Consider the following 14,266-nt stretch of genomic DNA (forward strand, 5'->3'; position numbering starts at 1 on the left):
CCTTTGCGCTACACAGGGTGTTGGTTTATGATAAAAGAAGCACTATGGTCGCACTGATAATCGGAAGGCTGTTCCAACAACGAGGCATTATGGATTATAAAATACTAGCATATTAAAATTGGCAGTACACGTTTAAGAAGCGACAACAGAACAACCTAATCATTGTGGGGTTTATTTAAATATTAGTGCATTTGCATGTGAATGTATGCAAATGGATGTAATGAGTTTGCATCTGTGCATTCGCGACTTTCATTACAAAAAAGGGGTGAGCTCAATGAGAGGCTATAACAACCATGCCCTCGGCAATCACCCATCATGCACCTGGCGAATTATGCAAATTAGGTTATGACGTCATTTAGCTACTTCTAGCTACTTTCATGACGGCCAATAGCTACTTTTCTTACTAAGGAGTTGCCAACACTGCTCCTACAAGACTTCATACAGAATCCGGAAAACAACACAGATCATCTCACAACACAGCGCGCCACAATTCGGAATATGAAGCTGTGATTTAAAAGCAAACATCAAGATTGTACATTTCGTAAAGTACATTTATTTGACATCAAATGTTTAGAGAATATTCAGCGATTTGCATTTGTCTTTGCTGTCGATCTGCAAAAGTTCATCTTGAGTCACGTGCTGTTCCTTTGCGTTACACAGGGTGTTGGTTTATGATAAAAGAAGGACTGTGGTCACACTGATAATCGGAAGGCTGTTCCAACAACGAGGCATTAGACCACCATAACGGTTGGTATGTTGCTTCTAGCCGCTAGTACCACGTAAGGGCATATTGGTCCTTGGCGATTGTCCCATAAAATGGTGAGGGTCATGAAGTTGTTTACTAGGAGCTGCACCTGGCAGTTAAAAAATGTGTCGGCCGGGGTCTGAAAATCGTGGCATTGACAGTAGGGAAGGATGTACCTGTTTTAAAAACATAAATTAGTCTCACGAGCCGATCTTCATAAAAATATTCATTTTATTTATTAGGGCGTGAAACTATTTGCTAGTGAGGATAGTGCAACGGAGTATGTTAACATATTCCCACTAACCCACCCTCTCTCCTGTGCCTTTTTCAGAGCCGTCTGAGCGCCAGCGGACCACTTCGGCGGTGATAGTGCGCAGTACAAAACAATATGCCACATTGAACGAACAAGTATAACTTAACCGGGCTTTAACGCCACGCTATTGTTATTATATTCCGGTATAAAATAATTTAAAGGGTTACTTACATTATATTGGCATTTTCCATTGTCTATGCGTAATGCAGTCCCTAAATACGACTCTGTCTGTGCCAACGATCTTTCTCATAGTGATATAATATATAAAAGCGGTTTCGTTTCAGAAATTTCATCCTTATCGTCTCTTACGTTTTTGCACCCCTCCTTCAAAAGAAGTCTTTTGGCATCATCCCTGTCTGTCAAGGTAAAAAAACAATAGAACCTTATAGTGCGAGTCATGGGCTACTCTGGCCCGCGAGCAAAAAATTGAAGCAGCTGACCTTCACTGTGAACAAGCATAAATTCTTACTTTGCAACATTCTGTGTAAAGCCATCCCTGAGAAATTGCTTTTTACACTCCATCGTTGTATATTGTCTGCGTGCTAATGAAAAAAGTTTGTTAAAGGGAGTTTATGGTTAACTTGCGCTACTAAAAACCTATGAAATTCAGTAAAAAAACTTTGTTAACGGGACGTTATGGTTAAGTTGTGCTAATAAAAACCTATGAAATTCAGTAAAAAAAACGTTGTTAAAGGGACGTTATGGTTAAGTTGCGCTAATAAAAACCTATGAAATTCAATGAAAAAACGTTGTTAAAAGGGACGTTATGGTTAAGTTGCGCTACTAAAAACCTATCAAATTCAGTAAAAAAACTTTGTTAAAGGGACGTTATGGTTCAAAGTAAAACCGAAAAACCCCTGAAATTCGGCAGTTATGGTAAGATAAGCAACCATAACTCGCGCCACCTGGGACTGCTAACACTAACACCAAGGACATCAAAGATGACATCACAAATGTCATTGATGACATCACTGATGACATCACATGGCTGGCTCTCCCTTTTTTTCCTTTACTGACATATCTAAGCCACATGGTTTTCTTCAGTAACAGTCAGGAAGTAAAAATTGAAAAGGTACTATATTTGTAGACTTAGGGTCAAGTCATATCATATGAAACATATATATAGCGGAAGACACAGGCTTGAAAGAGAGCAATCCTTTCTGTGCATGAAGATAATCACTAGAGTTATCAGCACTTTCTCATAGTTTTATTTGTATTACTCTACCTTCCCTGTATATGCTCATATTTGTATACATTGTACTCACACTCCTTTCCTTAGGGTTCACTGACATCATTTGATACACATACATACAGTAAGTAGCAGCTTTGAAACAGAGCAATCATTTCTCTGCATAAAGATAATCAGTTAGGTTATGAACTCTTTCTGCTACTACTTCTGCTTTTTTGCTTACTTCTCTGTCCCTGTATATATTCATATTTGTATGTGTTGTTGTCTCTTTGTGTTTTATCTGTATTAAGTGTAATTATGTATCAAGTGGGTTTTATTAGCTACTTATTACATGTTTCACAGTACGCAAAACTCTAATAAGTAAGCAGTTATCATTTCATTATTCTACATGGCAAGATTATGAATATTGCACCTTCATCATGTATACTGCACACACTGCCTAAGTTTCTGCATGAGTTGCTTAGTATACTGGATAGAACTTCATAATAGAATGCTATTTATATCAATGCATTGCTTAATGCACTTAATGATATTTATTCAAATGATCCTTGACACTTTTTGGTCAACATTATAAGAATCCCTCCTACAGAGTTTTCATGAAAAGTAAATGCACATGTGATGTCATCAATCATGTCATCAATGACATTTGTGATGTCATCTTTGATGACCTTGGTGTTAGTGTTAGCAGTGCACGGTGGCACGAGTTATGGTTGCTTATCTTACCATAACTGCTGAATATATATGTATATGTATATATATATATATATATGGCCTTTATTACGTGGTGCTTAAGTGCCACCTATGAGCGAATGTTATTGCAATAGTAAACACCTAGGAGGGTGATGACACCTGGGTAGGGACACATAGCTTGTGTGGGTTGCTTGGTTATTTAACCATCCACTGATTGCCCATGGCCATGCCAAATACTCTGCCATTACCACACACTACCTACCCCTACCCATCCAAAGCACATCCTCCTGGGGTTTCTTTCTGATGGCTATATCAAGCAGTAAAATGAAACTTTGACCTACCAATGCTATTTCTAAGCAGTCTGCTAGATGTTAATCGCTTAATGGCAGCTGTAAATGCGCTACTGCTGTAATAAAAATGTTTTCAGCGAGCATGCCTTCAGCTTCCTGATTTATGTTAAGTTATGTTGATTTATACTGCGCACCACTACCACCCAGAGGCAGTTTCCAGGCGCTCAATGTCTTGTGTAAAATAGACATTGGCAAAGTGAACAACATCTGCTTGACAGGCATTTGCCAGGCACTGCTATCACATGCAATAGTGTACCCCTCCTCTGTGCCCCTCTGTATCTCTGTATCTTACCTCCCGCTGTATATCTCTTCTGTAGTGACCTCTGAAAAGCGCTCCATTATGTATCTGTATTGTTGTACCTCTGTAAAGTGCTTTGTTGCTTCTCGAAGCTAGGTCAGTGCTCAATAAATACAATAGTAATAATAATAATAATAATCAAAACTTTTTCCAGCTATTGTCACCTTGTGGCCAGTAGAACCATTATGGCAGTGCCTACCAACAAATCTATACAATGCCTACCCAAAAGCCCAAGTTGACGGCTTTGCAAAGTTTTTTTAATACAACGTCTCTTGTGGACGCGTACCACTGCCGAGCTATTTGAAAGAGTGGCTTACTACGTGCACGTGTTTGTTCTGTCGCTGAGCACATTTTTGCAACTCCTATGATGAGGTGACACAAGTTAGTGAAAGGGGACTATTTGTGGCAAAATGTCCCTAATGTTTGCCACACTAATTTGGTCCAGTTATCCAGGCTGGTAATATGAGTGCGATTGAGCTGGATACTGCTATCGGTCCTACCTGGGGTGATGGCACTCTCCAAAAATGCACCCGTTTGTTGTGTTATTGACCGCGTGAGACGGGCAAAACATAAGCCATGCCACTGAGGGATGAGGCGAGTGTGCTCAAAATACACCTTGTGTGAACTTGCTGATTTATCACAAATGTTAGCCGTGTTCTGATGAGCGAGCTTTAGGGCTTGATTCATGGAATATATTGCGCAGTAAATAGGGACTTTGTGCGCCAAACCGCGCGTGAAGCCCTGTTCGTCGATTCATGGAATTGTCTGCGCTGTACTTTTTCGTACTATGCACGGACTTCGTGCATGCTACGCATGGCACTACGACCGGCCGAGTGCCTTGCGCGAGGCTCCCTGTAGGGGATGGGCATGTGCTGCGCAGGGACCGGAGTAGGGGACGGAACAGGCAAAATGAGGAAGAACAAGGCAAAAAGTGGGCATTACGAGGGACGGGCCACAGGCAGTCCATAGCATGCCTCAAATGTGCATCACAAAGCGTATTCATGGATCTGACCGTGCAACATCGCCCGGCAAAATGCCCATGCAAAGTCCTTGATCTTTCTGCTACCCGAAGGCAGGCGTACAGACACTTGCACATAGGATTCACAGCATGGAGTTCAGTTTGCTTGTCAGATTTAGGGGTGAGTGCATGCAGACGGGTTCTGATCGGACATAGGGGTGCGCGTATACAGCATAGCGGGGTGCAGGGACGGTTTACGGTGATTTGCACACAGTTGGACTGAAATATGACATGAATTACGGGAAACGGTACGCATGTTCTCAAGGGGGGTGCCGGTTGCAGTTACGGGGGACACCGCGCTGTGTCGCTGAGGTGCTGGCTTGGTTGTGGGGGACCCCATGAATTTTTCACAGGGTGCGTGTTTTCGTGCCCGGGGAGGTCGCAAAGTTTGGTGAATGTAGCTGTTTTGGCTTTGCGTGAGGGCGTGTCAGGGGCGTTCCTGACGTGGTTGCAGGAACAATTCCATGAATATGCAGAGAACACAGAATTAATTCTGCGCACAGGATCGCGCAGGGGCGTTCTCTGTACTCAGCATTTGTGGGATTTCTGTGCACTTTTCCATGATTCATCTTTAAAACTGGGATAGTCCTCGAGAGCCTAAACCAGTCAAAATGTTCATGGTGTACATGGTGTTCACAAAAATACACTTAGATATAGTGGATCTAAATGGGATTGGGTTGTCTTGAGGGACTGTAATTGGAGCTCCAAACCCCACCTTTCCTGTACCCTCCTTTAAATATTCTCTATTTTTCCAGCATCCCAAATTAAAATGTACTGCTTTTATACAGCACTAAAGGCTTGCATTTCCACCGCACTGGAAAGTGCAGTGATGAAAGGCTGAGTAACTCCAACAGGAATCGAACCTCTGATCTCCGGGTGTCCCAGAGATATGCATGTGCATTAACCCATCCAGTTATCTCAGCAGTTCGTGGACAGGCACTCTTGGGGCCACTCTGCAATGATAGCCAGGTCTTCCTTGACAGGGTGCTGAGTGGTGCAGCTGCCATGGCCAGGGCCTGGACAATATCACCGCTGGGCACTGATATCCCCTAATGCCTTTCTGCCCATCTGGTCCACTTGAAAGTGTATAATGCAGTATTTAGGTAAAATCAGTGGGTTTTTTGTCACCAGGTATTTCTATTGTCTTTAAATGGCGACGCATGTGACCATTCCACGGCCCAGATCAAACGCTGAAGACATACAATCCATTCCACGAAATAGAACAAATGTACTGGGGGAACTCTTGCCCCCTTGGAGGGGGCAGGGCCATGGCGGGGGGTGGGCGGGACTGTGGGGCATGGCTCCAGGCCAGTTCAAGCAACATATGGCCCTGATTCATGGAATTATTTCCGTGTAAAACGGGTTTTTGCGTGCCATTCTGCCCGCAAATCCCTGTTTGTCGAATATTCATAGAAACCAATCCTGGAAATTTGCATTAAAGCAAAGAGCATTATGGGAACATAAGAATGCCTGCAATTTTAAATTTGAAACATGTCTTATAGTGATTTAGTAAGAAACTCTTTTGGGCGAATAATGGAAGTGACTCTGTGGTTTTAATTAGTCACAGTACTCACCCTAACTAAAAAGTATGTACATTGCAGGACATATATACCAGTTTGGAAAGCTGAAACAAGTATGTGAGGATTTTGCTCTCTTTGTATTAAGTCTCCCGTGTGTACTTATGGAAACATGGGTTGTTTGTACATCTTAAAAACAGATCTTGTTCTGAAGCTGAGTTATCAAATGCACAAGCAACCTGCGCTTCAACAGCAGACTGTGGTTGCTCGTCTGTTCAATAACTCAGCTTCAGAATAGATCTGTGAGTATTCTGGGCTAGCTGCATAGGACGTGAGGTACAATGTTATCTCCAGTGCATGGAATGGGACGGAGCAGCACTCCAGCAAAAAACATCTCGTCGAAACACTGCTCTGCCCCCAGTCCCAGGGGCACACGTGACTGTCCCAAGTCCTGCACCTCAAGGAGAAGGCCCAGTCCCAGGTTGCCCAGGGAAACATGACTGTCCCAAGTCCTGCACCTCAAGGAGAAGGCCCAGTCCCAGGTTGCCCACGCACACATGACTGTCCCAAGTCCTGCACCTCAAGGAGAAGGCCCAGGCCCAGGTTGCCCACGCACACATGGCTGTCCCAAGTCCTGCACCTCAAGGAGAAGGCCCAGGCCCAGGTTGCCCACGCACACATGACTGCCCCAAGTCCTGCACCTCAATGAGAAGGCCCAGGCCCAGGTTGCCCACGCACACATGACTGTCCCAAGTCCTGCACCTCAAGGAGAAGGCCCAGTGCCAGGTTTCCCACGCACACATGACTGTCCCAAGTCCTGCACCTCAAGGAGAAGGCCCAGGCCCAGGTTGCCCACGCACACATGGCTGTCCCAAGTCCTGCACCTCAAGGAGAAGGCCCAGTCCCAGGTTGCCCACGCACACATGACTGTCCCAAGTCCTGAACCTAAAGGAGAAGGCCCAGTCCCAGGTTGCCCACGCACACATGACTGTCCCAAGTCCTGCGCCTCAAGGAGAAGGCCCAGGCCCAGGTTGCCCACGCACACATGACTGTCCCAAGTCCTGCGCCTCAAGGAGAAGGCCCAGGCCCAGGTTGCCCAGGGACACATGACTGTCCCAAGTCCTGCGCCTCAAGGAGAAGGCCCAGTCCCAGGTTGCCCAGGCACACATGACTTCCCAAGTCCTGCGCCTCAAGGAGAAGGCCCAGTCCCAGGTTGCCCAGGCACACATGACTGTCCCAAGTCCTGCGCCTCAAGGAGAAGGCCCAGTCCCAGGTTGCCCAGGGACACATGACTGTCCCAAGTCCTGCGCCTCAAGGAGAAGGCCCAGTCCCAGGTTGCCCACGCACACATGGCTGTCCCAAGTCCTGCGCCTCAAGGAGAAGGCCCAGTCCCAGGTTGCCCACGCACACATGACTGCCCCAAGTCCTGCGCCTCAAGGAGACGGCCCAGGCCCAGGTTGCCCACGCACACATGACTGTCCCAAGTCCTGCGCCTCAAGGAGAAGGCCCAGTCCCAGGTTGCCCAGGGACACATGACTGTCCCAAGTCCTGCACCTCAAGGAGAAGGCCCAGTCCCAGGTTGCCCACGCACACATGACTGTCCCAAGTCCTGCACCTCAAGGAGAAGGCCCAGGCCCAGTTTGCCCACGCACACATGACTGTCCCAAGTCCTGCACCTCAAGGAGAAGGCCCAGTCCCAGGTTGCCCACGCACACATGACTGTCCCAAGTCCTGCACCTCAAGGAGAAGGCCCAGTCACAGGTTGCCCACGCACACATGACTGTCCCAAGTCCTGCACCTCAAGGACAAGGCCCAGGCCCAGGTTGCCCACGCACACATGACTGTCCCAAGTCCTGCACCTCAAGGAGAAGGCCCAGGCCCAGGTTGCCCAGGGACACATGACTGTCCCAAGTCCTGCACCTCAAGGAGAAGGCCCAGTCCCAGGTTGCCCACGCACACATGACTGTCCCAAGTCCTGCACCTCAAGGAGAAGGCCCAGGCCCAGGTTGCCCACGCACACATGACTGTCCCAAGTCCTGCACCTCGAGGAGAAGGCCCAGGGACATGTGCAGACAAAAGTCTATCAACCAGCATTATCACTTGCGCAAAGGAGTGACCCGCCCACCCACGAGCTTTCACTTGGCAATACTTCAAAAGCTTCAGATACAGTGGCACACCTGTCCAAACGGATACAGACATCTTTCTATTAGGGTTAATACTGTGACCAATCAAAATCGACGAGTCCATTATTCGCTTAAACGTGTTTCTTACAGAATCACAAGAGATGTTTAACAATTAAAATTGTGGCCATTATGTTGTTCCCATACTGCTCTTTGCTTTTATGGAAATCGCCAGGATTGGGTTCTATGAACAGATACTGTGTTTCACAACCTGTGGGCCACACCCCATGGCCCTGATCCTGTCCTTCCAACAGCTCCACCCTTCCAAATAGGTGACTGTTCCCCCAACACATTTTTTTTTCCATTTCTAGCACTGGGTATCTCATTAGAGAAGAGGATGTCAATACCAGCAGTTGTCATCGGCAGTTAGTGCTGGTGGTGAAACATTACCCACTACAGAAGGGGAAAATACCACCTGAGGTAAATACCCGATACCACTACTGCTGGCATTGCATTACAGACGGCTATCACCATCATAGACCGAAAATTAGAGCTGCTCTGAAGACAATTTAAAAAATCCCATAACCAGCTCCTTCAGTGTGTATTGTGTGTCATGTGAGAGAAGTTGGGAGAGCGGTTTCTGCTGAAGGAGCCACACGGCACTGCTGTGAAATATGGCTGGCAGCATTGTTTACCGCCTGCGGTAGTGTTCACCCAGGCAGCCTTTAGTTGGCGATAAATCAGGAAATATGTACTCTGCTGCCTTTATTTATTTATTTATTTATTTATTTATTTATTTATTTTTTACCACAGTCTGTAATTGGTTCCTGGCACTTTCAGGGCAGAAATAAATCCATCCCACCAGAAGTATTGCAAAGGATTGCAATATCGGGGCGACTACCACAGGGGAGGAGCAGTAATATGGGTAAAGCGATAATTTACCACCGGCGGCACTTCTTAGATAGTAGTACAGCGCCCAGATGCCGTCGGGTTGGGTGCGCTCTATAAACTGCTAAATAAATAAATAAATAAAATAGCAGTAGACCTGTTCTCACAATCCCACCATCCTCTCCTATGCCAGAGCAAGAGAAAGCCATGGCAACGTGTGTGTGTAACATGCACTATGCAGACGCATGGAAAGGGAAAGCTAAGGGGAAGGAGGCGGGGAATGGGGAATGAACAACAAATCAAAAGCATAGACTGCAACCCGACCAGCCTGTAACAACCGCAGAAGTGGAAATACCAGCAAACTCAGAAACAAAGAAATAGGACCAGGATGGAGGGATACTTAAACAGAGGGTTACTTAAACACTGATTTATACCATATCACTTGACGTACACAATAACCAGAACCCCTGAGAACAGATTACCGCCCCCACTTTCCAGGCTACTGCCCTGCCTTGTTTGTCACCCTGAAGGGTGGAGGAGTAAAACTTAAATTAAGACATTTTTAGACATTTTCAGGTCCAGAAAAAGTAAATCGGGATACGGAGTCATGAAGTCGAAGGCATCCATACACCTCACAGTGTTTTATGTATGCAGGTCTATTGTGGAGCTAGCAAATACTTGCAATCACACGTTCGATGTTCCCCTTTCTGTGGTCAGATTGGGATTTTTCCAAATCTATTCGCAGACTTGAAAGATGTTCACGTTTTGCTTTTTACCTAACAATTAGCTTCCATGTTCTGTCGAAGAACTCATTTACTCTCAACATTTTAAACATGGAAGTATTTTGACTTCCAAAAAACACTGACAGACGTTTACTTTTTTAGGCTTGGAATTCTAGGACTTCTTCCCACAAAGTTAAGGGAACCCCTGTGAAGGTGTGCTTGTAGGTCTGTGGGTGCGGGGAAGGTGCCAGGAGTGGGGACAGGGAGTGGGATGTCTTTTAGTGGCCGTCCTCTTTGAACACAAGGGAAGTGACTACTAATCCTGGCAACCACTGCGATTAACGGTGTGATCTTGGGACAATTCCAATCGTCCTGCTGCACCGCTGCACCTTATGTAGTACAACTTGGGAGGTCTTTGACTTGAGCTTAATGCTAGAACAAACTGCCATATGGATAGCTGGACAACACCTTTTCCCAGTTCATGTAGTCACCTCCAGTGGAAAGGTAATCAGAAAAAATGGGATACCCTACCTTGTTACCCATCATATCCAGGCATTGTGGGCAGGTCAGAGCTGGGTATGGACCAGGGGATTCCTAAACCTTTTTATGCTTAGCCCCTCCTCCCCCCGTACAGTAAAATATTGTTGGAGAGATCCCACCAAATGCAAGAACTGCTCATATTTTCTATTAAAAGCAGGCACGCTTTTCCTTTTTAAAAGAGCGCCCCCATAGTCATCCTCTGCCTCCCCCCCAAATGGGGCCAGCCCTACAGCTTGAAGATCACTGGTGTCGACGTTTTTGCAGATTGCAGCTTTTGCATTAATGCAAAATACACAACACTGAGCACTGGTTGGCTGAGTGCAGACTTTACAACTCCAGAGGTACATAGTCCCAGTCTAACCCGTCCCCCCAACAGAAATGGGCAGGTTTCATACACTGCAAAATACGAGCATTTCACATTAAAAGGATAACAAGAGATTCGGCTAGATGTGCAATAAAGGTTGTACCTTAGAATTGACTTGGTCTCCCCAGAGCAGGCGCGCGCCCTCGGTGCAGCGATGAAACGGCCCCTCCCGGGTCTCGAGGTCCTCTCCGCTCCCTGCTCGTTCCCTTCAGCCGGGGATGCTGTCTGTCAGCGGCCGCAGCTAGTCCAGAGGCGCCGCTGCTGCTGCTCCTTTCCCCCGCCAAAAAGAAATAACCAGGAAAAGGAAACTGGATTTCCAATTCCTGATTTTTTCCCCCCACCGTTTCTTGTTCTTGAAGCCAGAAAGTTTCCTCACGGCTTCCTTTGCAGACCCGGGGCACTCCCATCCCAGGCGCTGCTTCAAATGGCAATCCCAGATGCTAATATGAGAGGAGGCAGGGCCGGGTCGTGCCCCCGAGGGAACGCAGCGTACACTCACCACCCCCCCGCCCCCCGTCAAAACAACCCTTCACAAGCATTAATGAGATCCCCTCCACGCCCCAACCCATTTTCACCCCTCCCCAGCCGCAGCCTGCTTATAGTCCTAGACTTTCTGTTAAAATGGATGCCTGGCTGGCAACCCTTTGACTTTTTTTCTGGAAAGAATTACTCCTGATTTTTCTTCTATTAATAATTCTGCTTTGTGGGTACCCCACTCGTATTTTGACATTCGGCTTGTTTCATATGTAATGAACAAGTTCTCTCATTGGGCGGCTTCATTGTAACCCTCAAGTAAGCCTCCTTGAGCTCTGTTATAGCGCCTCGATGCCTGCGGGCTATAGCGCGCTCTACAAATCCAAATAAATAAACTTTACAGGGCTGCTGACAGAAGACCATATTATCATTTACTGACCTGATGGGACCTGTTTACCACCTGCATTGGTAGTACCAAAAGTCGGGTTATGTTTAATGTCACCTACCTCCTCCTTTGCTAAGTTATACGCATATAACATGGCCAGCAGAGCCAGCCTTAGGGCAGAGTGGCATGGGCAACCGCACAGGGCGACATTAGCCCCCCGCCACGCCAGCTCCGGGAGTCTTTCAAGGTCTCCCCCGAGTACGCATGGTGGGAGAAGGCGCGGCAGGCGTCTTGAGAGGGGGGTGCATTTAATAACAATAGGGTGCTGGTTCTTTCGCATTGGCGCCTATTGCGAACTAGGGGTGCGCGGGGGGGAGAAGGGCTGACACATTTTTGATTTGCTTCCCCGGGCACTGACACCGCTACGGCTGGCCGCGATGGCCAGAAACATCCTCATACATACAGGTACTATCATTACACGCCAGGCGCAGACTCACATGCCCAGGTACGACCCACGTATGGCAGGGTCTACCTCAAATGCCCAGATATGCCATGTTATGCGGCAGTAACCTCAAATAGAGGTGTGCAACCTCAAAAATTCTTACGTCGAGCCCCTCTGAGCCAACCAGGGCTCCGCTTGGCCCTAAGAGCCAAAGCACGAGCTTAGACATTGAAATAATTACATATAAAGCAGGCAAGCAAAGCAGATGTTATAATGTCCATGCAACTCAAAATGTATTTCATAGTAATCCTAAGGACATACACCCTCAATAGATGTGCAAAGTTATCCTCCATTCATTCTCCATAGTATCAAATGCCTGCAACATCTACATGTGATAATCAACCATTGACTAAATCTATATCCAGTATACTCGTCTCCTAGTTTATTAATGATACCCCTACAGTTATCGCTGCTCACTGTCCCCCCTCCCTCTTGGCTCCTCTTTGGCGTCTTTGCTGTATGCTTCGCTCCCAATTATGGAGGTGTTGGTTATTGAATACCACTCAAATGAGTCAGTTCCTCTAATAAACTTCATGGTCTCGGAGGCTACACAGGTATCAGTGAATCGCCAATGCCAACTTGTGCGCCTAAGAGGAGGAGGCATTCAAAGAAATGCCTGCATTCTCTGCACCCTGACCCTTCTAAAGTCACGGTTCTACCTGGAGAAGCTTCCTCTTCAGGACCTTCTATGTCTCCAGGGACCAATTCTAAAACAGCCTGGAAACAAGAAGAAAAAAGTCCCTCAACGGCAAAGGGTCTAAAACAGCTTTGTCCAAAATTGGTATCCTCTGCTACCTGGTTTCTCCCGCCGCTCCGCCTGTCCCAGTTGCTAGGTTAATGGTTCCTGCAACTCTAATTAGTTCTGCTACCTTGGTATCATTAGCTACTGAAACTACTGAGATTTGGTGGAGGTTGGTTCACTGTCAGATCAGGAAGAAGATGGCAGGGCAGCTTGGATTATTTTGACGTCCTCGCCTTCGTGAAGCTGGATTAGAGAGGCTGCGGACTCTATGACTGCTCTAAATCATTTCTCCCCTAAAGATACGATACAGTCACAGTCTGAGTCTCAGAAGCCTACTTTAATTAAGAGTGGTGTACATCGGGTGAACAAAGAAATCTCTTTATCAATCCTAAACTCTCCTCATATGGCTTTTGAGGGGATTGTTAGGGATACAGGCACCATGCCTTTGAAGAGAGCTACTGTCTTATCTTTATTTTCTTCCATTACAGCCTTGTGTCTTGATGAATCATCTGACATAAAACAAGCTACATTTGTTGATGGTCCTAGAATTGATATGGTTGTGCGTCATCTGCATTCTAAATTGATTTCGAATTGAATTGTAAAGGAAATCAAATTGTTTGGGGGGTTGGGTTTCCAGGTTTCCCTTTGGTTGAAAAAATGGGGAAACAGCAAATGACTTCATTTTCCACCTCTGGATGTTCAATCCCTGGTGTAGATCTCAGATGTAAAATTTGAAATGGGGGAACTAGCGTAGTTTCTGTGTCAACGTTGATGGAAAGTAAACCTTGATTAAAGCATGGTTGGTCTTGGCTAGCTGTCTCTTTTTTACAAATACTAAAGGTGTAGGGTTGACCTTTTACCTTTATCACCAACTTGTGTAACCTCGTTTCATGGAACACCAGAGGTTCTTTCAGCTTCCTTTATCCTTTGGGTAATTCATGTGATGTCACTAAATTTGAAATCTTTGCTTTACAGCATGGGTGCACAACATACGGCCCGCGGGCCAGTTGCGGCCCGCCATGCCCTTTTGACCGGCCCGCGAGGCACAAAGACTTTCCTAATGTAGGGCGGCCCACGGCGGCCCTCCATTAGGAAAGTCTTTGTTGTCTTCCGGGCCGGTGAAAACACTGGCCCTCATTGGCTCAGCACACACACGCACCACGTCGCTCCTACGAGCCACGTAATACGTGTGTGCTGCACCAATGGAGGGCCAGCACTACGGCTGGCGTGGTCCATAAGGCTTGATGCCGGAAGGCATTTCAGCCTTGGACCACGCCAGTCGTAGTGCGATTCCAGCTTACCTGCCGCTTACCTGCCTGCCTTCCAGCACGTCTCCGGTAAGTGGTCTGTTTGTGTTTGTGTGTCGGGTTTGTTTTGCTTCATGTTTGTGTGTGTGTATGTTGCGGGGG

The 14,266-nt window shown here is 46.6% G+C and overlaps 1 protein-coding gene across 2 annotated transcripts in view; it reads right to left on the bottom strand.

Moving 5' to 3' along the window:
• Window positions 1–11,186, bottom strand: part of HSPA12B (heat shock protein family A (Hsp70) member 12B) — a 393,296-nt gene extending 382,110 nt beyond the window's left edge. The window contains exon 1 of one of the 2 annotated variants that reach the window (XM_069632262.1): window positions 10,858–11,186. The gene's annotated coding sequence lies outside the window, so the exon portion shown is untranslated. The remainder of the gene's footprint in view (window positions 1–10,857) is intronic. The other variant, XM_069632263.1, reaches the window with a different exon arrangement.
• Between the last annotated feature and the right edge of the window lie 3,080 nt (window positions 11,187–14,266).

The sequence above is a fragment of the Ambystoma mexicanum genome, chromosome 6q (assembly GCF_040938575.1).
Source record: "Ambystoma mexicanum isolate Mex_15411 chromosome 6q, UKY_AmexF1_1, whole genome shotgun sequence".
NCBI classification, from domain to species: domain Eukaryota; kingdom Metazoa; phylum Chordata; class Amphibia; order Caudata; family Ambystomatidae; genus Ambystoma; species Ambystoma mexicanum.